This window comes from Prionailurus bengalensis, chromosome D1, assembly GCF_016509475.1.
Source record: "Prionailurus bengalensis isolate Pbe53 chromosome D1, Fcat_Pben_1.1_paternal_pri, whole genome shotgun sequence".
NCBI lineage: Eukaryota > Metazoa > Chordata > Mammalia > Carnivora > Felidae > Prionailurus > Prionailurus bengalensis.
Window position 1 is genome coordinate 22,250,567 of NC_057346.1, and position 26,736 is coordinate 22,277,302.

Here is a 26,736-nt window from a genome sequence, read left to right on the forward strand (position 1 = left end):
GAATCAGCATCCCAGAACCATTCAGCACAGCCAAATTCCCTCATAATCAGCCTGTGCTGTGCACATCTGCCTAACCTCAGTTAAACAAGCTGGAGCCCTGTTAAGTTATTTATGAAACAATATTCAGGACCAGCCCCCCGAGGCGAGTTAGGAAGTAATGAATGGAAGTGCTGTTTGGAGAGGCCTGCTCACCAGGGCCTGTGGCTGGCCTGCTGGAGTGCGTGGCTTTCTTCCCCCGGGAGAGACGCACAGACAGTCTTCTTTCGATGGCTGCCATGGTGGGCACTCTTTTCTGACATGTAGGTGTCTGTTGGCTTGGCTTGGACTCTACGGTGAATATTCCCACTGCCTCCAGGACTGGCCTGAGGGGAAGTGGCTGACCCTCCATCTTGCCATTGTCTGGATGTAGCTGCCTGAAGTGGGGAGACCCTCATCTGTGGCCCCTACTTAACATGCTGGATGACACCTACCCCCTCAAGCAACCGGTGTCTGTTTCTCCCTTTAGACTATGGACTCCTTGAGGGGAGAGGGATAGATTTGTTGCTCGTTATTGATCTCCAACCTAGCAAAGGGTCTGACACTCAAAACACATTCTGTAAACGAATGAAGGGAGCTACTGGCTGGCTTTCAATCCTGGACTGGTGTGGATAAGTGTCACCCCTCTCTTAATCCGTTTCTGCAGACATGAAATCAGGAGGATGGAATGGATAATGTCTAAGGTTCCATCCAGGTGCAACCGTGCGCGGTTCTGACAACCGGCCCTCCCACTTGCCTCTGGGCCGGCTCCTTCTGGATAGGCGCTCCCCATTGTGGCTGAGGTCCCCTCTGCCCTGGTGACGCTAGCTTAGTCATTCCAAAGGTTTCCAGTCTGCGTCTTGCTCTCTGGTGGCCAGTCTGCCTGTGCTGTTTTCCCCTGACGCATCCATCCTCAGTCTGTCACTTTTCTCAGGCACACAATTGAAAGTTCTCTCCCAAGTAAAGCCAGACACAAAATGAGAGCTTCTTGGCCCAAAGAGATGCGTTTGTTCTGCCCTAGGCTGTCCCTCCTGGGTAGGCTGCATATACGCTTCCTTCTGGCCTGGACCCCTCTCCACAAGGGGAATTGAGGGCCTCCTCATTTCTAACCAGAGGAGGGTCAGCCCATAGCACATCACGTCCCTTTATCATGCCCCCTTTATGCCTGCTGCAGAACTACTCTTCCTTCCTTCCTTCCTTCCTTCCTTCCCTTCTTTTTAATGTTTTTAATTCATTTTTGAGAGACAGAGAGACAGAGCATGAACGGGGGTGGGGCAGAGAGAGGGAGACACAGAATTAGATCTACTCTTTCTTTCTGCAACACTCCAACAATAACGATCATCATAGTTACTTGCATGAGAGAAATAATTTTAACTTTTTGGAATATATAATTATTTCGCTTCGTTTTTACAATATCTCTGTGTTGCGGGCAAAGCAAGAATAAACATTTTGATTTACTTGAGGCCTAAGTATTTACTGGTGTCCAGTTCAAGATTTCTGGGAAGCTTAGAACTTTCTAGCTTAATGTGAGCCTAGTGAATATCTCTTCCACCAATTCTTAACCTTCCTGGGGACACGGACAGCCTTGAAATCTTGGTAAAAATGTATAAATCCCTCCATAGAAAAATGTACACACAAATGCCATTCTGGATAAATCGCAAGGGGTTTGTGGACCCCTAAAAATGTAAGATTCCTCTTGCCCTGTTCTAGACACTCAGTTCAGTAGATGAAGAAACTGAGGCCCAGACAAGGTCAAAGACCCCATAAGGTCAAAGGGGCACAAAGATAGGACTGTCTCCTGGGCCCTAAGATGCTTTCCAACACACCAAGCTGCCCACGGCTGCATCGGGTAAAGGGCCCAAAACCCCTCATCATGTTCTCAGCTTCTTATTCCCTTTCCCTTTTAGATCTCCTGCAGTGGATTCGTGGGACTGTCTTTCATCTCAAGCTAGAGAGTGGCCCAACTCTCTACCAGTTGCTTCCTACTTCCCACCAGTTTAAAAACATTTTTTTTTCTTTTCTTTTTTACCCTAAATTGTGTCTCATTAATCCAGTACCGGCACTCTGGAATCACCTTGGCTCAGACGTTTCCACAGGAAAGTTGCCTTTCCTGTCAGCAGACTGGCCTGGGAGCTTCTGTCCCTTTCTGCCTGGCAGCCTCCCCTCTGCGTTCTCTCCCCTGGGCCTCAGAGACTTGGGGTTCCCTGCTTTCTCTGTCCGCCCTCGGCTCCCTTAGCCTCATCTTGGCTGTCAGCTGCTTCTCCTCCTGCTCTTTAACATCCCGGGCTCTTTTTTTTTTTTTTTTTTTTCTGAGAAGTTAGTGGTGGCGTGTATTTTTTAAAATTGTGATGGGGCGCCTGGGTGGTCCAGTTGGTTAAGCGCCTGACTTGAGCTCGGGTCGTGAGTTCGAGCCCTGCCTCAGGCTCTCTACTGTCAGCACAGCCTGCTTCAGATCCTCTGTCCCTGTCTCTCTCTGCCCCTCCTCCCCCACTTAAGTGGGTGCTATCTCTCTCTCTCCCCCCAAAATAAATAAACGTTGAAAATAATAAAATAAAATTGTGGTAAAATGCGTATCACATAAAATTTACCATCTTAACCACTTTTTTTAAAAATTTTTTTTTCAACGTTTATTCATTTCTGCGACAGAGAGAGACAGAGCATGAACGGGGGAGGGGCAGAGAGAGAGGGAGACACAGAATCGGAAACAGGCTCCAGGCTCTGAGCCATCAGCCCAGAGCCTGACGCGGGGCTCGAACTCCCGGACTGCGAGATCGTGACCTGGCTGAAGTCGGACGCCCAACCGACTGCGCCACCCAGGCGCCCCTCTTAACCACTTTTAAGTGCACAGTTCAGTGGCATTAAGTACTTTCATAGTGTTGTGCAATCATCACCACCATCTCTGCACAGAACACTTTTATCTTACAAAACTACAACCTGGTTATCTGTTAAACCCTAACCCTGCCTCTCCCTTCCCTCCCGGCCCCTTGCAGCTACTATTCTACCCTCCATCGCTACAGATATGACTCCTCTGGGTACCTGACGTGAGTAGAATCAGACAGTTTTTGTCCTTTGGTGACTGGATTGCTTCACTTAGCGTCGTATCTCCAGGTTTATCCACGTGGCTTTCCTTTGAAGGCTCAGTGATATGTCAGTATCCATATAACGCTTCTGTTCCTCCATTCATCTGTCCACGGACACTATGGTTGCTCCCACCTTCTGGCTCTTATGAGTAATGCTGCTAAGAACAGGGGTGTGCAAACATCTGAGTCCCCCCTTTCAGTTCTTTTGGGTGGAGGCATGTTTTTGAGGTGTCTTAATTATCTTCCACTCTCCCACCAGCCTATTTTTATTTTATTCTTAAACTAACACCTTTTTTAAAGTTTATTTATTTATTTTTAAGAGAGAGAGAAAGGCAAGGGCAGAGATAGAGGGGGACAGGATCCAAAGCAGGTTCTGTGCTGACAGCAGAAAGCCTGACACGGGGCTTGAACTCATGAACTGTGAGATCATGACCTTAGTCAAAGGCGGATGCTTAACTGACTAAGCCACCCAGGCGCCCCTTAAACTAACATCTTTTGAATACAACCACTGGCTTCACCAGGTCTGTGGCATGTGCCTCAAAGGACGCTTTCCCAGAGAGGTCCAGAGGCTCTTTCCTGTCCTCTCTCTCTAAAATGTCCCCGTCCCCTCCCCAGTCACTTCTGCTCCCTTGTCATGCTGCATTCTTCTTCCTAGTGCTTATCACCACTGGACTATATATGTGTGTATAAGTAGTTTGTTTCCTCCGTTAGCATGTGAGCTCCATGAAAGCAGAGACTTTTCTGTCTTCTTCGTTGTTGTATCTTTGATGTCAGGCACAGTGCAGGTACACATGCCTAAGACATAATTTTTAAGTTATTAACTTGAATGATTGAATGAATGAATAAATAACCAAGGCACTATTCCTACCTGTAAAGATCTTACAGTCTGATAGACAGAGAGACGCATTAAAATCGTTGTACGGCGGGGCATGGGAGGGTGAGGGGGGTTCCTGGGTGCCTCCTTTGGTTGAGTGTCTGACTCTTGATTTCTGTTCAGGTCATGATCTCACAGTTGTGGGGTCCAGCCCCATGTCAAGGCACGTCTCTGAGCATGGAGCCTGCTTAGGATTCTATCTCCTTCTGCCCCTCCCCCACTTATGAGTGCTCTCACCTTCTCTCTGTCTCTCAAGATAAATAAATAAACAAACAAATAAATAAATAAATAGGGGCACCTGTGTGGCTCAGTTGGTTCAGCACCTGGCTCTTGATTTTGGCTGAGGTCATGATTTCACGGTTCATGATTCTCTCTCTCCCTCTCTCTCTACCCCCGCCCCCCTCCGCTATCTCCTTCAAAATAAATAAATAGACTTTAATAAATAAATAACAAAAAATAAAAATAAATAGATGAAATGGTTGTGTGGCAAAATATAGGGGCTCTGAGGGGTGTGTAGGGAGCCCTGGCCATGGCTCTCAGACCGCCCTGGAGAGGTGGCCCAGGAAGTCCCTCCATGTACTTGGCAGATTTTCCCCTCTGATAGAAAGGCCCCAATTGTCGAGCAGCTATAAACTCGTTTTCCCACCAGTCTCCCCACCACCTCATGACATGATACTATTATCATCAGTCTCTGGGCAAAGAAATCAAGATGGAGTGAGATTAAGGAACTTGCCAAGGCCGTGAAGCTAGTGAGTGAGGCAGGTTTGGAATCTGACTCCTCTTTTTTTTTTCTTCTTTTGTCAAATATTTGTCTCTTCCTTTATTAAGTTTCTTCCCAAAAATTGCAGAAGTGACGGTGCTCCCTGCACCGGCAACAAGGCTAAGATGTGCTAAAAACGGTGTGCCTTCATCCCTGTCTTTCCAGTGCCCCATCTGCACCAGCGTGAACACCCTGGGCCACCCCTTCCACGCTGCCTCCGTGCTCACACAAACACATACAAAGGGATCAACTCGTCCTAGAGTTTTCTCTGTTTTTATAAACTTGGAATCACTCCACACACATCCTCTGCTACTTACTTTTCTTATTGTGAACGTTATGGCCATTTTGCCTGGCAAAAGGTGTCGGTCGAACTCATTCTTTTTAATGCCCTCATGTATTTACAGTATGGTTGTACCAGGAGTTATCCAGCCATTCCCCTATTGGTGGACATCCACGTTGCTTTAGACTTTTCCCCACGATAAATGCTGCCACATTATCCCTGTGCACCTGCCACTTTTTCCCTGTAGGATACATTCTCAAATTGGGGCTGCTTGGTCAGTCAGTGTATTCTCAATGACAGTAGATTTCATATACTATTTTCCCAAAAGATAGTAGTGACCCAATGTCATGCTTTTTTTTTTTTAATTTTTTTTTCAACGTTTATTTATTTTTGGGACAGAGATAGACAGAGCATGAACGGGGGAGGGGCAGAGAGAGAGGGAGACACAGAATCGGAAACAGGCTCCAGGCTCCGAGCCATCAGCCCAGAGCCCAACGCGGGGCTCGAACTCACGGACAGCGAGATCGTGACCTGGCTGAAGTCGGACGCTTAACCGACTGCGCCACCCAGGTGCCCCCCAATGTCATGCTTTTAACCAGTACATCTTCTAGGCCTGACCGTCCCCACCCTTCTTCCTTTCCTGCTTTTCCTCAGAGCCCAGTACCCTCAAACTCATCCCAGCCACTTCCAACCTGGCCCAGGACTCTCCAGGAAGGTGGGAGGGACACCTCTTCCTCCTCTCACCTGTGACTGCACATGGGTCTGGGCATTGCTTGGTCCTCTCCTTTGGCCAGTGAAGACTGGTGGTTAGGAAACCTGGATTGTAGTTCTAATTCTGTTTGACCTTGGGCAAGCCACTTAACTTTTCTGTACGTTGGTTTCTTCATTCATAACTTGAAGGAGGTGGGGCTAGATGATCTGTAAAGCCCTCCCTCTCTCCAGATGACCTTCCCAGTTTGACACACCCACGGAGCTGGCTCTCCCAAGTGGAGCACTGGGGGTCTGTCTGCTCTCTGGGTGCCAGGGAGTGGGTGGGTGCTGAAGACAACCCAGAAGAGCCTTTCTCCTGCTAACTTCCCTCAAAAGACTTTCCTGCAGGCTTGACTGCTTGTTCTGCCAGGAAGTGGTGGGTAGGCTGTGGATTCTGGAGCCAGACTGAGATAGAGCTGGGTTAGAACCCAACGCAGCCGTATTTCAGCTGCATGACCTTGGGCGGCTTACCTCACCTCTCTGCGCCTTGACTTCCGAATCTGTTAAATGAGCAAGATAAAATGGCCTCAGTATTCTAGAGCAGGCTCTAATACAATGTTCTGCGATGATGGAAACGTACTCCATGTGAACCTTCCAGTACAATAGCCACCAGATACGTGTGGCTGTCGAGCTCTTGAAATGTGGCCGGTGAGGCTGAACCCTGAATTCTAAATTTTATTTCTTTTTAATCAATTAGGATTTGAATTTAAAAAGCCACACGTGGCCGGCAGCTACCTTGTTAGACTGCGCAGCCAGCGATAGAAGGTGAACATTGGATCCAGTAATACAGTATATAGAAAGTGCTTAGCTGGCCCAGTGTCTGGCACATAGTAAGCACTCAATAAATGTTTGCTATTATTAGGTATTATGTGTCTTGCTTTCCGGCCCACCACGCCTCATGGCTCTCAATGACACCCCATACCGGCTGTCCCAGAGTCACCTGGGGGAAGGAGGGAGAGAGGGAAGGTGTTGCTGTGGTGGTGCCTGTCAGTAATGAGCCTTGCACTAAATGTTTCTGGTCTGCTACTTTCCCTGGAGGGTCATGTGAGCCAGAGTGGTATGTGGCCTGCTTTGCAAGTGATTAACATGGTGTAAGCAATCTGCATAGAGAGAAAAAAACCCTCCGTTGGTATTCCATTATTCTATTAGAGTTTCAGAGCCGGGATTAAGTGGACATGATTTCTTCCTATGGGCCATTAATTTTGTTTTATTGCTGGTCTGATGGCCATTACCCTTTTTTGCCAATGCATTCCCCCATTAGGTTTGTACAATTAACAAAATATGTGCTGTTAGGGCTTTGATAGGAACAGTGGGATGGAAATAAAGGGAGGGGGTACGGCCGCTCCTGAGCCCGGGGTGGGGAGAGGCTGGACCCAGGGGTGGGGCCTCAGGAATAAAGCAGGCGGGGCTTCTTCAGCACCTGCCTTGTAGCCGTTGGCATTCCAGGAGAACCGCCCTAGGACCTTTGCTGTCTGTCTCCAGGCTAGGAGTGGCGTTGCCCAGGTGGGAGGGAAGGACACTCAGGCAGACCTGCCTGGTAGTGCTGATATTTTCCTGAATCCTGTCATCCACCCTCCCGCTGGCACCGCACAGCTGAGAACATAATGAGCCACCCACCCCTGTGCTGTCACTTTGAACCCGAACCTCTTCAGCAGGCAGAATAAGTCAGCCTCTAGGTGTCTGACCCTGTGACGGGAGAGACTTCCAGGGTGACATCTGCCTTCCCTCAGGGGAAACAGGAGGACCCGTGCGTGATTAAAAGGGGGTGACTCGGGTGTCTGGGTGGCTCAGTCAGTTAAGCATCTGACTCTTGATTTCGGGCCAGGTCATGATCTCACTGTTCGTGAGTTCGAGCCCCGTGTCAGGCTCTGCACAGAACCTGCTTGAGATTCTCCCCCTCTCTGCCCCTCCTCTGCTCACACTCTGTCTTTCTCAAAAGTAAATAATAAATAAAAAACTATGAAAGGAGGTGGCCAATACTCAGCATCATCTAGTGATTGCCATGTGGAAATGCAGGACTGGCATTGTTAGGTCATCTGACCTTTGGAGAAAAGTTAGAAATACAGATGGTTAAAATTTGAAATTTCCCACTTTTGAGATGTTGGCGGAATTTATAAAAATTCCAGACAGGCAAGAGTCCATGGAGGGACTGCCAGTTGGCAACGCCTGTCAGACAATGAGGCGTCATGGAAGGGTTTTAAGGAGGAGTGGCCACGATCAAATTTGTGTTCCAGAAAGATGCCAGGCTGAGGGGAGGTGGTACACGGGCAAACATGGGGTGAGGCTGGAGGCCGGGAGACCAATTAGGGCCCTGGAAGAGAGAGAAGGCCTAAGGCAGGTCGACGACGATACCGTGGGGAGAAGGGCAGTGAGACTCCTGACGGAGAATCAGCAATCCTCCGAGGATGTCCATGGGGCCGGGAGGCTGCCCTGTGAGCGGATCCTGTAGCTCCTGAGGGTTTGCCTCTGTAGAGGGCCCCGCCGCCCTGGAAGCCCCCACTGCACTCCTGTCGGATGCAGACAGGTCACGAGGGCCTCCGGGTCCTTCTCCTGTGTATGAAAGTCATTAGGATTAGCCCACCAGTGTCAGCATTCCTTAGAGGGGTTTATATGTGAACCTGTACTTACAGGTATGGGCCCAAGATTAGAGGCCCGGGGAGCATGACCCAGGGAGCTCTTCCATTCCCTCTGCAACAGGGCGACCAGCACGGCCCATGGCCCAAGGGGCCGAAGACAGGTGTGGCATTAGCATTGGCTCTTACCAGGCTTCAAGAAAGGCTGCACCCTCAGTGAGGGCTGTTGGGGGGTGGGGGTGGGGGTTGCATCTCAGAGCCAAGTATTTAGTGCCAGGTAATTTTATCCGTTTTCAGCTACCTAGTTATTGTGTGATTTAGAGCCTGCTGGTCAGAGCCTACAGGGCTGTCACTGACAACCTCATTCAACAAGTGTAAATAAATAATTGGAAGCTCTTGCCGGGTGATGGGGGAGCAGAGGTGGAACAGAGAGAAGCCTCGGCAGTGAGGTGGGGAGACACGGGACATACCGTCTGGATGGATGGGTGGTCCTTCAAGGGTTTCCTTCTGGAATGGTCTCTTCACGTTTTGTCTTTCTTGGAAGTTTTGCTCTTATGCCTGTGGATGGGCTTTCAGAGAAGAAGAGCATCCAGAGAGACTCTTGGTGCCCCAGAATGGGTTGTCATAATTTGTCCTCATCCCAAAGGTCTGGCTGGGGCAAGACCTGAAAAGCTTGTCATGGGCAGTGGGATAAATGCAGAAGGCCTCAATCTTCTTGACTTGCCTCTCGTTCTCCTTTCCCATTCAGTTGCTGCCTGCCTTAGCTCATAAAACAACATAAAAACATAAAACACATAAAAACAACAAAAATCCTCATTTATTATTATTAGTATGTTCCAGGCAGCTCTAGGTGCCTCATCTCATTTAAAGATGCTACTATTGGGGCCCCTGGGTGGCTCAGTCGGCTAAGCGTCCGACTTCGGCTCAGGTCATGATCTCACAGTTCGTGAGTTCGAGCCCCATATCAGGCTCTGTGCTGACAGCTCAGAGCCTGAAGCCTGCTTTGGATTCTGTGTCTCCCTTTCTCTCTGCCCATCCCCCCGCCTCTCGCTCTCTTAAAAACTAAATAAACATTAAAAAAATTTTTTTAAAGATGCTACTATTAACCCCCTACCTTTTAAACAGGAGAAAATTGAGGTTTATAGAGATTAAGGTTAGGTTAACGATGGACCTAGGTTTGAATCCAGAACTATCTGGTTCCCACATCTTTACTCTTAACCAGGGTGATATACTGAGGTGCGTTAGCATGAGACTTAGAGCCCTCCCTGGCAGGTTAGTCTGGGCAACCTCACAGGTATATAGATATCAGATGGAATTTCGGTTTAAGGATTATCTAGTAGTCTAACCATATCATTTTGCCTATGGGGAAACTGAGGCACGGAGGGGGTAAAGTTTCTTGTCCAAGATCGCGCAGTAAGTCGATGACAGAGTGAGGGCGTGAACCCGTGTCTGGTGAACACCCCAGGCCTAGTGTTAGACTCATGTTCTATGTGTTCTCTGTGTTAGACTCATGCCCTTGCTAAGCCCTAAGTTCATCTCTCTCCAGCCTTCCAGCTTTCCTGGGCATGCTCCACGGGTGCCACTCAGCTCTCCTGGAGCATGTGCCACCTCCTGCAGGAAGCTTTGTTCTGTCCCTCTTCTACCTCATTCCCAGACAAACATTCAACAACTCGTCCCTCATTAACCACTTCACAAGTTTCCTCATATTTATAAATGTGAGTGGTCAGTCCCATTTATAGTTCCATTTTATTTTCATGGTGAACAAGACAGGCCTGAGTTTAAATTCTGGTCCTATTATTGCACGGCTGCTTGTCTGAAGGCTTTTGACATGAACCCTTGCCTGCCAGGACCACACACTGCTGGCTCTGGAAGGCTCTAAAATACATGGCGCATAGGGGGTTCCCCAGCATGTGTCCGTGGATCAGTGCCAGTTAAAGTAGACTTTTCCACGGATCACGAGTGAAAACTAAGGATAGCATGGAGAGGTCACATATTAACACGTGTGTGCACACATGTGTGTGTGCGTGCATGTGTGAGAGAGAGAGAGCAGACAGACAAAGAGAGAGAGGCAGAAAGAGAGGGAGAGGGAATGCATTCCATGATGCTGTATTTATTCAATTCAAAGAATGGTCCTGTTACTCCCCTTACTTTGGGGGTTGAGTTACTTTACGAAATGATGATAAATGAAGACAGTATCAATGTTTTATCAATATAGAAGTTTGTCAACCCTATCAGACTCCTAATTTTTTTTAACCTTTCATAGATGGGTGAAGCCATGTCTGGGAGACCATGGTTGGAGCACCTTCTCACCCAGTGCAGATTCTCCTTCCAGGGTTGGGGAGCTCACTACCTTCTGAGGAAGCCTGGCTCATTTTTGGATGGTTCTCATTGCTAGAGGCTTCTTTCTTATATCGAACTGAAGGTTGACTTCCTCTAACATCGACCAGTTAGTCCTAATCTTATTGTCTAGTGTAACACAGCCCTTCTTTCATACAATTTCTTCAAATATTTAGGGGACCACCATGTGGGAGAAGGATGGGTAATCTTACGGACAAAGCCCTGTGTCCTAAGGGACACAGCCTCCTAGGAATGAAAACAGTGACAACAAAATAGCAATGACAATAGCTAACATTCAGCGAGTGCCTATTTTGTGTGAGTCACTGTCCCAAGCACTTTGCAGGATACAAAATCATTCAGTCCTCACACTAACCTCAGAGGTAGAACCCTTATTAGCCCCATTTTACAGATGGAAAACTGAGGCACAGAGAAGTTAAGTAACCTGTCCATCCCACTAGTAAGTGGTGGAGCCAGGATGGAAAACTGTGCAGGCTGGTTCCAGAGCTTGAGCTTTTAACGGCTAAACTTTTAACCCTCGCTTTAGCCACTGGACATCTTCGCTCACCTCCCCTCTTCACTGTCAAAGATATTGAAATGGAGGCGGGGGCGGAGGGGTGCCTGGGTGGTGGGGGGTGCCTGGGTGGCTCCATCAGTTAAGCGTCCGACTTCAGCTCAGGTCATGATCTCATGGTTTGTGAATTCAAGCCCTGTGTTGGGCTCTGTGCTGATAGCTCAGAGCCTGGAGCCTGCTTCGGATTCTGTGTCTCCCCCCTCTCTACCCCTCCCCCCCCCCCGAAAAAATAAATAAAAACATTAAAAACAAACAAACAAACAAACAAAAAAGAAATTGGTCTTTGTATTGAGCCCAAATCAGCCTGTCCTCAAAGCAAGTGGCTTATCCAATTGGGCAAACCACCTCACCCATCCCAGGCCTCAGTTTCCCTGGTCTGATTACAGTTCAGTCCCACAATCAAGGGAGTGGGTTGAGAGAAAAACACAGAAGGGACTGGTGGGATAATTTGCATGCCCTCTGCACCCTTCCCTCGCTCTTGGCCTAGCTTGTCTTTCCTCTTCAGACTCCTCAGTATTCTAGAGAGTCAGCCAGTAGACATCCTTTATAAGAGTCATGGGCTGGGGAGCCTGGGTGGCTCAGTCGGTTAAGCGTTCGACTTCGGCTCAGGTCATGATCTCGCGGTTCGTGAATTCAAGCCCCGTGTCGGGCTCTGTGCTGACAGAGCCTGGAGCCTGCTTCAGATTCTGTGTCTCCCCCTCTCTCTCTGCCCCTCCCCTGCTTGCAGTCTGCCTCTCTCTTTCTCTCAAAAATAAATAAACATTAAAAAATTTTTTAATTTAAAAAAGACATTAAATGGGATGTCAAAACTGCATCTTAAATTAATATGGATTGATAAGTCAAGAGTGAGGGGACGGTTCATCCCTCAGTTGGACACTATATGGCTATGAATGCAACTTAAGATCACATGTAATGGATTTCAAAGCAACACCACACTCTGGGATCATCCTGAGCTTCTGTTAAATTCAAATAACCCACATCTTTTTTTTTTTTTTTTTTTTTAACCACGTTACCCTGTTTGGTGTTTTTGTGATTGACTTTTGAATGTGAGAGTGGGATTTGGTGAATATATCCTTGTCAAATCTTTTTCTACAATTCTGTAAAAAATAAAAGTGGATTTGCATGTGGACATAGGATATAATAATTTGATGGGTCAGAGTGATGGGATGGTGGGCCATATTCCTTTATCTTCAAAGTTACCTCATTTATGGCTGTCGTGATGTTATTGTGCAAGAAACAAAAACTGGTAGAGGAAAACTTGGACTTTGTAGTTTTGGCCCCTTCTTTCAGCTTGTTAAAAGCTTTCTAACACTTTTGAATCCACCTCTCCAGTAGAGGCTATCCTTCCCAGCTTTACAGCGTATGTAAATGGGAAGTCTGCCATATCTTCTTCTCAGGTGCTGGCGTCTCAACACACAATCCCAGAGGGCAGGGATAAAACACCACTGCATACAATTCCATCTAGAGACTTCTTACACTGAGTTCACACGTGCTCAGTAGCAGCATGGCAGCTGTTCAAAAGAACGTAAGCTGGAGCCCACTGCCAACCACTGCCCATCCATGGCTGGTCCCAAGGTGCTGGTTGTAGATTCTGTTTGGAATGAACAGGGTCTACCAATGAACATTTCAACAGACGTACACAGAGAACTACGGTGGGCACTTGGCGAGGTTCTGGGGCTATAAAGATGCATAAGACGTGGTCCTTGTCTCAGAGGTGCCTCCTTGAGCCATTCATCTTGGTCATGCAGATGTTAGTAGACAGCCCCAGAGGAAGTACGGACACCATCCTGAACAAGAGGGACATTTTCTTTTCATGAGCACATCACGCTATGGCCCACGCCCAAATCTTCTGTCTGAAATTCCACCGCTTCCAAGAAGCCTCTCTGTCTTAATTAAAGGGAAAATATTATTAGAGGGGTCGGGGCAAGGGGGTTCCTCTTCTTCGTGTCATTTCCTTGTTGAAAAACTTTCAATGGCTCTCTACCAGCTCCTACCCCCAGCCTGGCCTCTTGGCCTGACACTCAGAGCCTTAGATGCTCTGGCCCCATCTGGCTTATTCAGTGTTGGTCTCTCCTGGTTGCTTTCAGGCAAAACAGCCTCTGCCTTGTCCCAGGGCACTCCCATGCTGCCCCCCTCTCATCCATGCCTGGATTGCTCCCTTTTCACGAATGCCCTCTTGCTCCCTTCTGCTGGCCAAATCTTGCCAATCTCCAAGGCCCCATGCAAGTTCTCCCTATGCCCAAATACTTCTTGAGCACCTCAGCTCTCGCCAACTTCATTTCTCTGTGGAGAGAGAATTATAGTCCCTACCACACAGCTCAGCACTACTGTGCATATAGCCTTGTCTTGCACAATATCTGGTGATGTTCCATATGGGTAATCTTATTTCCCGAATGACGTGGCAGCATTTTTATAGCAGGACCCATCCGTGGGATTTTATTCCTGCTGCACCTAGCCAGCGTCGATCACGGAGCAGACACTCATAAGCATGTGCTGGGTTTTTCTTGTTGTTGTTGCTCTATTTCCAGAAAGAGAATTAAAAGCAGTCACATTTTTTTTATCTTTCCAGTCCTTCCCTCATCATTCTTCTCCATCTAGCCCAACTGCACTCTTCACCTTTCCTTGAAATTTCTCTCTTCCATCCAGACTTTCCATAATCCTTCCATAAACAACAACCTGGGCTTTGTGGTTTGCTAGTTTTTCACAGCCTTCCCCATGTAGGTTGCAAGCTTTCACAGGGGCCATTCAGCTCTGTCCCTCTGCATGGGGTCTCCCTTCAGACGGGAGGCATCAGTAAATGATTATTGCCTTGGTCAGCTCAGGGCTCTCAACAGCCATGAGGCTGTTTTTCTCCGGGATTCCTATAGGGAAGGGGATGAAACTCGCAAGAAATTGAGGCAGCAAGCAGGTAAGGAGGGAGTGATCCTCTCTCTCTGTCCTGGTTAGCTGTCTAAACAATGATCATTTTGCACCAAGAGTGCCTGGATCGGGAAGTTTTCCCACTCAGGACTGTGGGAATAGAGCTGTAGTCCTGTGCTGCTCCTGAGCCAGAACGACTCCTGAGTTTACCCTCATCCCACGTTGGCTCTCACTCAGAGCTCTCACTCAGCAGAGTCATACACATCTATAAAAAAAACGTTTTCTTTTATTGACAGGTGAAGTCTGGAGCAGGATTCTGAGGCTTTCTGTCCTCCATGCCGCTCACCAGAAAAGGGACTGTGAACTGTAAGTAACTTTGATTGGTGTTTCCAGGCTGACTCAATAAGGTTACGGGTTAAAGACCAGCCCTGAACCTAATCTTTAACAGTCATGCAATTGTGCAAGAGAAATCCTCAACAATGAGCTAGTCAGAATGTAAAATACAGTGGACTTCTAATTAGATTAGGTCTGAATGTGACAAAGAAGCCCTGTAATATGACATCCTATTTAATTAGACTTTATTGATTGTGCATTAAGGTGGACCTGATGTGTTATGTGTGTCATGAGCGTTGGAGAGGGAAGCTCTTGAGTTTGCAAGGCCAACCCAGACCCCAGCCATTGTCATCTGTGGGCTAAGCTGGGGAGTCAGGGAAAGCCCACACTGGCTTTGACACCCGGTTGATTTCTAGGGCGGCGTGAGGGAGGGGAAGGGGGACACTGCTGGTGGCAATGATAACACCACCTTAAGCTCACGTGCCCATTTTGGCTCTCCCGCTTGGCAAAAGTCTACCCACCTGCAGGACCCAGCCTAAGTCAAGCCTGCTCCATGAACCCTTCTTTAGTAAGTCCAGCTACAAGTGATTTCTCCCTCTCCTGAAGTTCTTCTGTGCTCACATGGCAACCTCCCCCTGACCGGCATCTTCCTGCGCGCCCCCCCCCCCCCCCCAGCCGGGCTGTGGGCTCCTGGAGGGCAGTCTGGGATTCCGGGGTCTCCATGTTCCCACTGCACCCTCAACCTGGTCTCTGCTCAGCAGATGTTAGCCAGAAGACTGGGTCGCCCGGGCTATGTAGTTTCCCCACCCCGCTTCTGGGGCTGCCAGAGGCTGGGCTGCTGCCGCGCCTTTGATAGTACATTGGCTTCCAACCAGTCCATGGAATTATAAATGATTAACCGTTATCAGCGCACATCTTCACCTCTGTGTAAAAATAGATTGACTGTAATGAGTATTTGAATAAATCATAAGAATGGCCGCCATGCGATCGTCTAACATCCTGCCGATGGCTGCCCGGTGAGTGAGCAGGGCGCCGGCCCTCCCGCCTAATGGCCTGCGATTCAGTGCTGGTCGCCTCTGTGATTGACGGGCTGCGGCTCCCAGGGCACCTCCTCCACAGCCCAGGCTCTGGAGTGGTCGGATCCCCGGGCCCCAGTGGGAGGGGGGAGGGTGGGGGGGGCAGGGAAGGGTGCCTCCCTCCATCCTGTTCCGGGAAAGCCTACCTGGGAGATGCAGCCGGGGGCTGGGGGAGCCAGCATAGATAGACCTTGGTGAGAACCTTGTCTCCTCGCACTGGAGGTTAAAGGGGCCTCGTAAGTCAAGTCAAGTATGAGAGAAGCAAGCTGAGCGTGAACCTTAATGAGAGTGGAGAGTGGGGGAAAAGATGTGCATGTTCCCTCCCTGTGGCCGAGGGCCCCCCACACGTATCCAGGGGAAGCCCCCTCACTTAGGAACACGCTCTTGGACCTGCATTGAGAGATAAGAGCATGAGGACCCTGCCTTTTGGAAGGAAGGGGGGGGTGGGCTCAGAGGGCCTGGGGCCACTTGAGGAGGGAATAGTCTGAGTGAAGACCTGTGAAGGCTGGATTTGAGAGGGAAGCAGCAAACATCCTGTTTCATTCCAGCGGTGTTCCAGTTACTGTGGCTGTGTAACAAGCCACCCCAAAAGCTAGTGTCTTAACAGTGTTTTTTATGTGCATATTCTGTGAGCCAGGAATTCAAACAGGGCACGATAGGGACAGTTTGTCTCTGTTCTGCTGGGTCTGGGATCTCGGCTGAGGCAGGTGAAAAGCTGGGTGCTGGAATCAACTGAAGGCTCATTCACTTATAATTCGGGGGGCTAATACTAGCGGTTGGCTGAGATGTTAGCTGGGCCTGCCGGCCAGGCCCACGTGACTGCTCCAGGTGGCTTGGGCTCCTTCTCAGCATGGCGGCTGAATGCCAGGAAGGGAGCACCCTGAATGAGAACAAGAGCCGGGTGGGAGCTGCGTTGCCGAAGTCAAGCAGCATTACTTCCACCATGTTCTCTTGGGTGGGGCAGTTACACAGGCCTGCCTCAATTCAAAGAAGGGAACACAGACATCCCTGCCATCATGACTCGAAGGATGAGTGTCAACAGCACATGAAAGGAGGAGATAGGGATGGGATACATGTTGTTGCAACCATCTTTGGAGAGCACAATCTACCACGACTGGTACCTGGCGAGTCTGACATAGTATAGCCTCACAATTTCCACAGACAGGCTGAAGAAACCCCCATCCTTGGGCATCAAACTGTCCCTCATGTCACAGAATGTCTGGGTTTAAAGCCCCTCCCCCCGAGAGGCCAGGCTAGGCTTCCTCCCAAAGCGGGACCCCCCAAGGACATGCTGGAGTTCGGAGTTCCTGCAGCTGGCGGAAGCTTCCATATTAGTGTCCATTTCCACAAAAGTAGTCCAGTTTGCAACTCACAGCTTGAGGTGCCAGGTATGATGGGACACTTAGATCTGTGACCAAGGATTTCTCAAGCCTAGAGCCTTCATTCAAGGCTCCCCACACCCCCAACGCAATGGCCTTCCAAGCTGGGGGAGGTTTCAGCCAAAGATCAGGACTTAAGAGGCTACTGGGGCTCTGTAGAGGACTGGGGAAATCTGGGCAGCCTGTCCTATCTGATCCCCGTGTCCTCTCTTTTTCCTGCCCTTCTGCCACACATTATAACCTGTGCCATTAAGGGACCAGACCCCCTTTCCTTTGTCATTTTACTGACATGGATGCAGCTGAATTTTGGAAGAGAATCTGAGTGCCTGGATGCCTTGTTGTGACTTAAGAGGATAGAAACAAAACTCAAGCAACAGAAGAGTGGAAACAACCAATTCATTTCTCCAAAGGGCTGAGATATGAGAATGGCTAATGCTGAAAGGGTGGGAACAGGGAGGAGAAGGATAAGGGGGCTTGGTTTTGATAAAAAGGTGCTGGAGTTGGGAAATGTAGGTCAGGAAACTAAAGTTTAATCTGGACAAGTGAAGGAACTGATAAAATCGTAAAGATCATTTGTATTTTCAAGGCTCCAACTTGGAGGTGGGGGGATTGGATCTGAAGCCCCAAAATGAGTTTGGATCCTGGCTTAGCACCTTTGTGACCCAGGCATATCTGCTTGGGCTTCAGAGCCCTCATGTCCAGAATGGAGATGGGATTGTCTACGCTTCCCAGGTCTGCTGTGGGGACTGGAGGGAAGCCAGCGTGCGAAAGCACTAAAGCCATTCTTGGCACACAATAGCTACTCAAAAAACGGTTCAGTCATTTCATCCACCCAGTAAATAAATAAAAAGTGGAGTTGGAAAGATTGTCCCTCTCCATTGCTCCTGACAGGGATGGTCAAGAATCTCTCCTTTAACTGTATCCTCCATAAAAGTTCACTCATAAACTATTGATATTTTAATAATACACATTAGCATCTTGCCCTTTGACAAATGAATATTGAATGAGCAATAAAGAGGCAAAAGAGTAACCAGATTTAGGGCTGGCTACAGGGAAGCTGGGATCTTATGTAGTTGTCAGAGGGAATATACCCCTTTCCAGGCACCTTGTGACTCATCTCTCTCCCCAGTGACCCCTAGGAAACAGCTTTGTAAAGAGCGCTCAGATTCTAGCCCCGCCCAGTGTGAGCAGGATTTCTCCTACCATTTCTTTCACTTGGCTGGAGGGGACTTGGGAGAAGAGAGGAAAAGTCATTAAAGAGCTGCTAAAGGCATGGATGTTTTGCCCACGTGTGAAACACCTTAGATCTCTCCATTACCTCTGCTAAAGGTGCCGACCTCTTGCTGATTCGAGATCTCCCGCTCCACAAATTGAAAAGTCTAGAGACAGTGCACCCACCCCCAATCAGGTGATGAGCTTAAGAAATGTAGCTGGGACACAGGGGTGCCAGAGCACCTGGCGTGGGGGTCCCAAAGAGACTGAGTTCAGCCACTGGCCCTTGACGAAATTCAAAGGCAGGGAGAGGAGCGGTAGTGACATAAGAAAGGCATTTATTTCAGCGAGGCCAACACCAGGAAGACAGTGGCCCAGCATGTCAAAGACCAGCTCCACAATGCTGAAAATAAGAACATAAGGAAAATGTGGGACAAAGGTCGGTGGGTACACGCAGGTGGGCGGTAAAGGTCAGGTCCATCACTGTCTTGGGGTCAATCACAGGGGTCTTGCTGGTGTCAGGACAGTTGTTCTTGCTTGAGGGGGTAGTTTTGGTTCCCATCACGGGATGCTTTGTGCACAGGGTCGTTTGAGTTAAGAGATGAGCTGGAAAGAACTTAATCAGTTAGGAAGTACAGACTGAGATCGAAATGGAGGTAGCTGAAGTCCTCTTTCAGAAATAACTCCCACTAGTTCTACCCGCCTCTCGCCCTTTCTCCTCCAAATCTTGATTGGGGCAGTTGCAAAGGCCTATGGGGGGTGTGTTAAGGTTTGTAAGACAGAATTCCCTGCCTCTTGCAGCTCCTGTGCCCAGCCCCACTGCCATAGCCTCCAGTATCTCGTGGCCTCCATCTGGGCTGGGAGTCCTTGAGTGTGCAGAGAACAGTGACAGGGGCTCTTCGTTGGTCCGGCTTAATTGGTGTGATTTAATGGCGTTTCTGGCGGATTCAGATTTATACGGCTTTCTGAGCTGCAAATCTGCTTTCTAAATGTAGAATTTTTGTGGAGTGGTAAAAAATAATGGCTGTTCTGTGATTCCTGCCTCCCGAGCTAGGAGATTGCAATTTACATTATGCAAATAGACATTATGCAATCAAGGCACTTTAGCAGGAATCTGGCGGCAGAGCGGCCGCTGATGAGATGCCGAGGTCTGCAGCCCCAACTGAGGGGCTCTGCAAGAGCGGAGATGAAGTGGGGAGCGGGTGGAGCCGGCGGGAGGAGGCAGAGTCTGTTCCGGCTGGCCCAAGGAGGCAAAGTGGAGCCTGCCCAGAGATGAATGCATCCGGGGAGCTGCCAAAGCGACTCTCTCAATTAATGGCTTTGTTTAATCATACCCCCTGTCCAGAGGAGTATTGTCTTACGGATAATTTCGTTTGCCTAACGAGATTTTGCTAATTAAATCTCCTTTCAGTTGGTGTGACTATGCCTGCAGGAGAGGGGGCTATTTGGAGTCTTCTCCATAAACCTTTCTGGAGAGGAGCTGAGAAGGAGGGGAGGGAAGGAAGGGAGGGGAGAGAAGAGGAAGAAGGGGAGGGAGAGACTTCCTGCTGTGAGCAGGACTGGAGAAGCTTTGAGGGTTTGGGAGCTACAAGCTGGCTGCCGACACCCACCCGGCCTTTCTGTCCTGTTGGGTAGAAGCGCAGACTCATAAATCTTTGTTCCACCCGAGGGATTTCCCCCTTTTTTTCTTCCTCTCTGGCTCCTGTCACCTCTGCTGTTATCCCTTCTCAAGTTCTTCCCAAATCCCCAGGAGATCGCGAGGGATTTCCAAGTACTGCGTGGTGGTGGTGGTGGCAGTGGTGGTGGCAGTGGTGGTAGAGAGATGGTGGCCATGTGGGAACCCTCCCCTTGCTCTTGCCGTTAGCCAGCCAGTCTGGCTCTTCGGAGAGGAGAAATCGCTCCCAAATTGACCATTTCTCCAGGGATAATTGCATCAATCAAAGAGGAGAATACCTCATCAAATTCATTTATCATCAGAGTCAGCCAAGGATAACCTCCTATATATGGAGGAGCCTAGTGCTGTGCCTGAATAGTGGGAGCCTAATTAATACTGTTGTATCTGGCCAGTCACGCCTGTGCCCCGCAATCCCCAGTGGTGCTTTGCTGACCGTAGCCTACTTGGCCTGATTTACCGTGGGCTTCACAGCTCAACCCTGTCTACTTTTCCAGTTTCATCTCCTACCCCCCATGCTGTTCCTTCTTCCCTGTTACTTACAGACACTCAGACACATGGGCACATTCCTACTCCTGATACCCCAAATACACTTAGTTGCTCAGTTCCCCTCAGATACTCTGTATAACTTCACACCTCAGTGCCTTTGCACTTGCTATTTCCTCTCTCTGGAATCTCCTTGACCTGGTAACCCCTGTTCCTCTTGCAATACCCAGCTCACATATCTCCTCTATGACTATCTCCTTATGGAGCTTCCCCCAGCTTTTTGAAATACTGCTGCATTCCTTCTTTTCATCTATGTCATTATAGGACCTTAAATGTAGTTATTTGTCTGTCTATCCAAGTTAAGGACTGAATCTTATTCTTCTCCTATCCCAGTACCTAGAACAAGGCCTGACCATAACAGGCACCCTACAAGGTTGGTTGAATGAAAAAAGGAATGAATGCACCTAGGAGAAGAGGGTGGGGTGATGGAGAGGTACTCCCTGGTAAGTCCTTGAAGCCCCAGGACGTACAATGGCAGTAGGAAGTCAGGAGACTGATTTCTGTTGAGATTCTGCAGAGTTGCCTGTCCATTACCTTTACTTCCTGGGTGGGGAGGCACTACCTCTGTGGGCTAGCTCATGCACTACATGTGTCAGCACCTCCTGTCACACATCCTCACATAGATCCTGTGAGGTGGGGATTGGTTTTGCTGAGGGAACCGAGACTAATATATCTACATCAGGAAGCAAAGCAGTGGTCAGCTGTCACTGGGCCCACTGGCTGGGTCCCAACAGGATCTACCTCTAGGCAGGTAAAAGCTATGCTTTCCAGTGTCTCTCCCCATTTATCCATCCATCCATCCATCCATCCATCCATCCATCCATCCTTCCATCCTTCCATCCATCCATCCACCCATCCATCCTTCCATCCATCCATATACCCATTCATCCACCCTTGCATGCATCCATCCATCCTTTCATCCATCCACCTTTCCATCCATTCATCTACCCATGCATGCATCCATCCGTCAATCCATCCACCCTAGAAGTGTATCACATCCTTGCTGCCCATGACACCAGGGCTCACACAGTGCTGGAACGCCTGTATGTCTGTGTGGTGTGCTATAGGTGGGGAGAAACTTAGACCCCACGGGGCAGCCTCTCCCTGGATCTGGACTGTTACCCAACTAGCGGTGGGGATGTCAGGTGTGGAGGAGTCTGCATTCCGTGCTGGGGAGCATGGGGACGGTCCAAGAGAAATGGCTCCTATCTTCACGTGTGATAAGGGTATGTGTATGTTACATGTGCACGTGCAGGCTGCAGGTGAGTGAGCATGTGAGTGTGTGTGAGTGAGCATGTGTGTGCATGTGAGTGAGCGAGGCAGTGTTTGTAGAGAGCGGCTTTGTGTTTGTCTTGGTTCCTGAGTTTCAGTGCTTTGCTTTTTGCCCTGGTGTTTTCCTATTGGTCCAGATACATCTATCAGGGTGCTCCTCTGCAGCTAGGCTTTTATTCATCTTAATGTGCCCACCGTGCTCTCGATGCTCTGAGTCTGAAGTATTTCTTGGTACATAATAGGTGTTCAACCAGTGCTCCAGGATGCACTGAATGGTTGAATGGCTGAATGATTGAATGAGTGCACAAGTATGCACTCTGGTGTTAGTTAGACCTGACTTTGAGCCTTAGTACTGTTATTTGTGTTGCTGAGACCTTGGGATCAATTTTCTCATCCAGAAAGTGAGAATACTGAAACTACCTATTCTATCTTTCTCAAAGGGCTGTTGGTAGAGGATCGTAAGAGGTCTGTGAAAGTGGTTTATAAACTATGGAGCACTATGCAAGTATAAGAGGTTGTTATTATAATGGTTATTACACTTGAAGTGATCATTGTGTCTGAAAATTAGGGATTCTGTTTTCAAGAATATAAAACCATCCTGGCCTGATTTGAACTCTGAGATTTACAGAGCAATCATTATAGGAACTGATTCCAGGTTTGCCCAGCTGTGGGAACTCTCAAGGGGCTGGGGTGGGAGGCAGGGGCTGGTGAAAACTGTCCATCTTCACTTCATGCCACCCGTCTCCCAAGTGGACCCACACAAAGGTCTCTCCTGAGTCTCTGAAATTGCCTAGACTTCTATGCCCCACTGTCTTTGCAAATGCTGTTCCCTCTGGCAGGAATGCTTGTCTCCTTTTCTCCACCCTCTTCTGACCCTCTCATGCCGCCAAGTTGCCGCACTGTCCCCAGGCTCCCAGGCTACCAAGTCTGCCTCTCTGAAGGCATTTATCACAGTGTCCCTGGGACTGTTAATATCTGCCTCCCTGGCCTCAGCTTGCACTTCTAGGACAGAGGAGGGCTTCTTCCCTGCAGCCCCAGAGCTAAGGGGATGGATGGCTAGACGGTGAAAGGTGAAGGGGAGGGTTGGGATTTGGTAGATGCCCAGGATTTGAGCTTTTTTTTTTTAATTTTTTTTAATTTTTAGAGAGGAGAGAGCACAAGCAGGGGAGACAGGCAAAGGGGAGAGAGAGAGAGAGAGAGAGAGAGAAAGAGAGAGAGAGAGAGAGAGAGAGAGAGAGAATCTTACACAGGCTTCATGTTCAGTGTGGAGCCCGATGCAGGGCTCTATCTCACAACCCTGGGATCATAACCTGAGCCAAAATCAAGGGTCAGACACTTAGCCGACTGAGCCACCCAGGTGCCCCAGGCTTTTGAAGCCCCAAATCTGTAGGGGAAGATGAGGAAGAAGCATCAGAGAAATGAGCACTGCCTTGCAAATAACCCCCAAATTTCTGAGAGCTATTTTCCACCCACTTTCATGCCCCACATGTTGAATAGGCTGATCTTCCATGGGGTTTCTGGGCCTGGGGACATCAGTCCTGTACAGGTGAGTGACTGGCCGTCAGCCAGGTGGGAGGTGAGGCCTCCAGGTTAGAGCTGAGGCCTCAGGACCCGGAGGCACCTGCCTGTTGCTGACCCCTACAGGTGAGCAGTTACCCACATGGGGAGGCAGGTGCTGCCTACCTCCTTCCTCAACCCTTCCAGATTCTTTCTTTTGGTGGAGTCAGCCCCAGCTGGTGGAAAATCTGTTGGAAGCCCTCCTAGGAACTGGCTCCCTTGCTTCTCTCCCTGTGTTTGGAGGCATCTTGTCTCCACCCTGCTCTGGGCCTCTCCCCCACACTCTCCCACTCCCAGCCGCTCTCCTGGAGCCCCAGGCAGCCGCAGCCAAGTGCCAGGGGGCTGGGAGCGTTTTCATTACCGAATGCACTGAACCTATTTGTGAGTGTTTTGCAAAGTGTTTAATCCAAGGTGTTCCCTCAATTAAATTAGTGCAAACATCTGTGTCCCACATCCACCCCCATTTGCATTCTGTGCCATTTATTACAGCGGGAAATTGGAATGCACCTTAGGAATACTTAGGACCGAATTAGGCTAGGTTGGGGTGGGCGTCTGGGGGTGGGTGTCTGAGGGCGCCTGGTAGGTTGGTCCACAAGGTGGATCCTTCTCCAGGCTGGAGTTTGCGGGCGGAAGAGTGACTTTCTGGCGCAGGAGACTACACGGAGAGAAGCGTCAAGGGGCCCAAGACCACCGGTCTTGTGGGGGAGGTTGAGTGAGTTTAATTAATGCCCCTGATCCCCACCTGGGCCTAAGTACCTGCGGAGGCAGGAGGAGTTCACTGCTGTTGTGTTGTAACTTTAAACCCAATTAAAAAAAAAAGTGTATCACATTCAAGTGACCCACCTGGGTCTCTCCCTGGGGGAGCCTTTTCCTGCTGGAAGGCTTGTTTTGTTGTTGTTGTTTGTTGTTTGTTTTTTTTTTATCATGAAACTGCTCAGCCTTGGTGACTGGCTGAGTGTGGGTGGCAGCTCTCTTCTCCATACCATGTGATTCCCACGATTGTCAAGTACTTCGGGAGTCCTACTGTTCTACTAATGTCGGGGGCATTGAAGAAGAATAGTTTCTGCTGTGTGACAGGTGCTGCATCAGCGCTTCTCACGCATTATCTGTCGTAACCCTCCCCGCAACCCTCTGAGACAAGTCCTCTAATAACAGAACAAATGAGGGAGCCGGGCATAATCAGAGAGGTTAAGCAACACACCATTGTCCCACAGCTAGAAAGAGGAGCAGTGAACTCACGTCTGCACGACTCTGAAGACAGTGCTTCCCGCTGTACTCGGACATCTCTCTCAGATGAAGCAGCTGGGATTGACTTTGAATCAGAGACCTTGTCACCTCCTCAAATCTGGCGGCCAGCACGCCCTGGCCAAGCTGTGCAGAGGTGCTGGTTGTTCCCCACCTACCCCAGGTTTCTAGCCCTCTCTGATGGGATGGCATCGCCTGTGGCTCCTGGGTCCTATGATGGGTTGCTCAGCCTGCAGGTGACTCACCTGAGGGAAGAGACTCCTGGCTTTTGTGGGGGTGGGGCAGGGAGCAAAAGGAGAAGCTGGGCAGCGGGGGTGGGGGGGTGGGGGGGAATTGAGGAAGAGGCTCACAGGATGCTCAAGGACCTTAGAGATCCTTGAGCTCAAGCTCCTTAGTTACTGAGTGGGGAAACTGAGCTCAAAAGGAGCTGACAACTTGCCTCAGGCCACTGAGGGTTTGCTGGTAGAAACTGGAATGGAACCCTGGGCTCCCAACTCCTGGGAGGGGAACTATGTCAGGGCCTGGAGAGGTCCCAGGATTTCATAGGGCAAGGGCCGGCTTTCTGGATATGTAAAATATAAGTCAAGGCTGGAGCAAGGGACCAGGGTGAGAAGGGGATGGGAGGCTGCTGTGGCTGTGGCTACTAAGGGTCCTTACGAACTGCCCTTAAGAGAAAACCTTCCAGGTCCTAGAGGGCTGCTGGCCATCTACGGCCTGGGCTCTGGGGCAGTTTCTCACCAACTGGGGACATCCTGGGGCCAGCAGGACCCAGGGCTGAAGACCACCAGCTGGTGTCCATCTCTGTCTTCTCTTTGCCTTACCCACTCTGTGGTCTAGGAAGGATCTGGAAGAATAGTGTCCAACCGATTTGAGCTTCCTCTCCCTCCGCCAACCATGTCTTACTTAGTTTCCCCATCTGTTAAAGAGTAATAAAAAACCCCATCTTATAGGATCGTTGGGAAAATTACGGGAAATTATAGGCATGCTCGACCCTGCTCCGGAACTTAGAACATTATTGCTAGTTTTCCTTTCTTTTCCATGGCTCCTGTCTACTTTCCCCTCTGAGACCCTGTGCCTGCTCCTGGATGGGTGGAGGGCGGTGCTCTGTCAAGATGATGACAGGCATCCCCTGTCCCAGCTCTTCCTCCTCCCTTTTCACTTCCCTCCCTCGCTCATCAAAAGACTTTAATAAATGCATCTCAGCATGTGGTCCTGCCTGGGGCTTTATAAGAATGAATTGCTTATCTCAGCTCCTACTTCCTAGAGATGACAATTTACCATCTACATACATTTATTAAGCACCGACTGTGTGTGGTACCCAGCTCTAGGCACAGCAGGGTCAGCCTAAGAGTGACTCCCAGGGCTTCTCTCTCCTCCCAGGGCCCCAGCAGTTCCTGCTTTCTTGGATTGGCTGGATCCTATGACCATATGCCTTTACCAGCAGGATTCAGAGTTTCTGTGCTCTCTTGTGCTTCTCGAATTCTACACACGAAGTTCTCTTTGCCTAGAATGCTCTCTGTATTTCCCTTGCTTACCTGGTTAGAGTGCAGTTTCTTGGTGGTAAGTATGTCTGTGACCACGTCCCAGCCAGGGTTTATCATTCTTGAGCTCCTGGTGCACACTGGGCACCTTTCTGTGACTATTTAATCACACTGTACTTTAATTACAGAGATGCCTTTACTTTACTAGAGATGCCTCGCTCTCCAGGGGCTAAGAGTCCAAAGTGTGGCATCCCAGGACTAGCATGGGCTTCAGGAGTCCTCTGTTCTGCCTTGCCTGTAGGCAGCTCATGCTCAGTTTATCCCTCACAGAAGAGAATGCCCATCACTAGACTGGCTTTCTCTCCCATTAGCCTTTGGCACTCAATAAATGCTTGTTTTGTTGGACACACCACTAGCGTGTTTGGAGGGAGGCTGGCATGGCAGCAGGCCTCACGATCTAGTTTCCAGGGTGTTCCGTCAGAGAGCAGGCTGTCTCTTCTACTTGTAGTTCTGGGAAGCATTCTCTTTCCCACCTGGCCTCAGGATATGGGATCTCCAGATGGAACTGAGGATAGGCAGAGAAGAATGACCCCTTTAATTTATTGCCCCTGTGAATTTGTTACAGACATTTCCTTTTCCTGGAAAGTCTGTCTCCTCTTTCTGCATGGCCAAACCTGGCCCATCTTCCCTGGTCCCATGCCACCTCTTCCACACAAGTCTTAGATGCCTGGCCTGAAGCTACTGACACTGACCAGTGTCCACTTGCATCCTAAGTATTTGCGGAAATACTGTCCTTCTCCATGAATGTGGATCAGTACAGGGTTCATGGCTGATGCTCTGTAGCCCACACTCTACCTGCCATGG

At 49.3% G+C, this 26,736-nt stretch overlaps 1 protein-coding gene across 6 annotated transcripts in view; it reads left to right on the top strand.

Moving 5' to 3' along the window:
- The window catches only part of PKNOX2 (PBX/knotted 1 homeobox 2), a 282,991-nt gene that overhangs the window by 75,502 nt on the left and 180,753 nt on the right, over nt 1-26,736 (top strand). For all 6 annotated transcript variants that reach the window (XM_043579737.1, XM_043579736.1, XM_043579735.1 and 3 more), the window contains exon 2: nt 14,396-14,465. The gene's annotated coding sequence lies outside the window, so the exon portion shown is untranslated. The remainder of the gene's footprint in view (nt 1-14,395; nt 14,466-26,736) is intronic.